Genomic DNA, 3,730 nt, shown 5'->3' on the forward strand with positions numbered 1-3,730 from the left:
TTTAGTGTCTTCTAACAAACGGAACAAAATACACACAGGACCAAGCGGATCACCCTGTTTTATCCACCTGTGAGATTATATCCTCTCCTTTTTCCCTTTTTTTTTTCTTTTCTTTTTTGGCATCTGACTTCATCAGATTTGTCTAATGTGTATTTCGCTGGGGTCATGGTTGATATTTTTTATTTTGTTCTCTCATTTATCTATTCTTCTCTGGACAAAATGACTAGAAGGAGAAAGTCACAGCAAAAGAAAGAACCAGAGGTAATACTCTCTGCCATAGATCTAATCAATATGGATATAAGTAAAATGTCAGAACTAGAACTCAGAATAACGTTTAAATAACGTTTAAAAAGATGGGCTTGAAAAATGCATAAAAGACACTAGAGAATCTCTTAGCGCAGAAATAAATTCTAATCAAGCAGAAACTGAAAAGCTTTAACTGAGATGCAGTCTAAAATGGATGCTCTAACAGTTAGGGTAAATGAGGCAGAAGATAGAGTCAGTGACATAGAAGACAAATGATGGAAAGAAAGGAGCTGAGGAAAAGAGAGAAAAACAACTAATGGACCATGAGGTGAGGCTTCGAAGAATCAGCTCAGTGATACCATAAAGCGAAACAATATTAGAATTATTGGGTTCCCAGAGGAAGAAGAAGGGGGGGCAGAACATATATTTGAGCAAATCATAGCTGAAAACTTCCCTAATCTGGGGGAGGAAACAGGCATTCAAGTCCAGGAGGTACGGAGAACCCCCCCTCAAAATCAATAAAATTTGATCAACACCCCAATATTAATAGTGAAGCTTGCAAATTTCAGAGATAAAGAGAAAATCCTGAAAACAGTTCGAGACAAGAGGTGCTCATACAGGGTAGGAATATTAGACTGGCAGCAGACCTATCCACACCGACCTGGCAGGCCAGAAAGGGCTGGCATGATATATTCAGGGTATTAATGAGAAAAACATGCAGCCAAGAATACTTTATCTAGCAAGGCTGTCATGCAGAATGGAAGGAGAAATAAAGAGCTTCCAGCACAAACCAAAACTAAAAGAATTTGTGATCACTAAACCAGCCCTACAAGAAATATTAAAGGGGATCCTGTAAGTGAAGAGAGAGCCCCAAAGTAAAATAGACCAGAAAGAAAGAGACAATATACAGAAACAGGGACTTTACAGGTAATACAAAAGCACTAAATTCATATCTTCCAAAAGTTACTCTGAATGTAAATGGGCTAAATGCTCCAATCAAAAGACACAGGGTATCAGATTGGATAAAAAAGCAAGACCCATTAGCTTTGCACAGTGGCAGTATCGTAGCCAATGAGGTTTATCCGAGGCACGATTATTACTAATTGAAAAAGCAAGACCCATCGACATGCCTACAAGAAAGTCATTTTAGACCCAAAGGCACCTCCAGATTGAAAATGAGGGGGTGGTGAACCATTTATCATGCTAATGGATATCAAAAGAAAGGTGGGGTAGCAATCCTTAAATCAGACAAATTAGATTTTAAACCAAAGACTGTAGTAAGGGATAAGAGGGACACTATATCATACTTAAAGTGTCTATCCAACAAGAAGATCTAACAGTTCATTATATTCATGCTCCTAACTTGGGAGCAGCCAATTATATAAACCAATTAATAACAAAAATCAAAGAAACACATTGATAATAATACAATAGTAAGGGATTTTAACACCCCACTCAGTGCAATGGAAAGATCATCTAAGCAGGAGATCAACAAAGAAACAAGGGCTTTGAATGACACACTGGACCAGATGGACTTCACAGATGTATACAGAGCATTCCATCCTAAAGTAACAGAATACACAGTCTTCTCTAGTGAACATGGAACATTCTCCAGAATAGATCACATACTGGGTCACAAATCACGTTTCAACTGATACCAAAACATTGGGATTATTCCTTGCATATATTCAGATCACAATGCTTTGAAACTGGAACTCAATCACAAGAAGAAATTTGGAAGGAACTCAAATATTTGGAGGTTAAAGAGCTTCCTGCTCAAGAATGAATGGATCAACCAGGAAATTAAAGAAGAATTTAAAAAATCATGAAAACAAAAGAAAATGAAAACACAACTATTCAAGACCTTTGGGTTGCAGCATAGGCGTTCCTAGGAGGGAAGTACATAGCAATATAAGCCTTTCTCGAGAAATTAGAAAAGTCTCAAATACACAAGCTAACCTCCCACCTAAGGGAGCTGGAGAAAGAACAGCAAATAATGCCAAAATGAAACAGGAGAAAGAAATAATGAAGACTAGAGCAAAAAACAATGAAATAGAAACCAAAAGAACAGTAGAACAGATCAATGAAACTAGAAGTTGGTTCTTTGAAAGAATTAATAAGATCAATAAACCCCTAGCCAGACTTATCAAAAAAGAAAAGAGAAAGGATCAAAATTAATAAAATCATGAATGAAAGAGGAGAGATCACAACCAACACCAAGGGAATACAAACAATTTTAAGAACATATCACAAGCAACTATATGCGAACAGATTAAGAAATCTGGAAGAAACTGATGCATTCCTAGAAACTTCTAAACTACCAAAACTGAAACAGGAAGAAATAGAAAACCTGAAAAGACCCATAACCAGCAAGGAAATTGAAGCAGTAACCCAAATCTCCCAACAAACAAGAGTCCAGGGCCAGATGGCTTCCCAGGGGAATCCTACCAAACATTTAAAGAACTAATACTTATTCTTCTGAAGCTGTTTCAAAAATAGAAATGGAAGGAAAACTTCCAAACTCGTTCTATGAGTCCAGGATTACCTTGATATCAAAACCAGACAAACACCCCACCAAAAAGGAGAATTATAGACCAATATCCCTGATGAACAAGGATACAAAATTTCTCACCAAAATACTAGTCAATAGGATCCAACAGTAAAAAGAATTATCCATCACGACCAAGTGGGGTTTATTCCTGGGCTACAAGGGTGGTTCAACATTCACAAATCAATCAACATGATACATCAAATTAAAAAAAGAAAGGACGAGAACATATGATCCTTTCAATTGATGCAGAAAAGGCATTTGATAATATATAGCATCTTTTCTTAATTAAAACTCTCCACAATGTAGGGATAGAGGGAACACACCTCAATATCATAAAAGCCATCTACAAAAAGCCCACAGCAAATACCATTCTTAGTGGGGAAAAACTCAGAGCTTTTCCCCTAAGGTTAAGAACATGACAGGGATACCCACTCTCACTACCATTGTTCAACATAGTACTAGAAGTCCTAGCCTCAGCAATTAGACAACAATAAGAAATAAAAGGCATTCAAATTGGCAAAAAATAATTCAAACTCTCACTCTTTGCAGATGACATGATATTTTATGTGGAAGCCCCAAAAGACTCCACCCCAAAATTGCTAGAACTCATACAGGAATTCAATAATGCAGGATATAAAATCAATGCACTGAAATTAGTTGCATTTCTGTATGCTAACAATGAGACAGAAGAAAGAGAAATTAAGGAACCAATCCCATTTACAAATGCACCAAAAAGCTTAAGATACCTAGGAATAAACCTAACCAAAGAGGCAAAGGATCTGTACTTCCTGTACTTGAGGAAGACACAAAGAAATGGAAAAACATCCCATGCTCATGGATTGAAAAATAAATATTGTTAAAATGTCTATGCTACCCAAAGCAATCTACACATTCGATGTAATCCCTGCCAAAATACCTTCGACATTTTTCATA

The 3,730-nt window shown here is 36.7% G+C and overlaps 1 pseudogene; it reads left to right on the forward strand.

Annotated features, from left to right (window-relative positions):
* The first annotated feature begins 1,288 nt into the window (after positions 1-1,288).
* On the forward strand, positions 1,289-1,357 carry LOC118548179 (U4 spliceosomal RNA; annotated as a pseudogene).
* The last annotated feature ends 2,373 nt before the right edge of the window (positions 1,358-3,730 follow it).

Source organism: Halichoerus grypus, chromosome 3 (genome assembly GCF_964656455.1).
Source record: "Halichoerus grypus chromosome 3, mHalGry1.hap1.1, whole genome shotgun sequence".
NCBI classification, from domain to species: Eukaryota; Metazoa; Chordata; class Mammalia; order Carnivora; family Phocidae; genus Halichoerus; species Halichoerus grypus.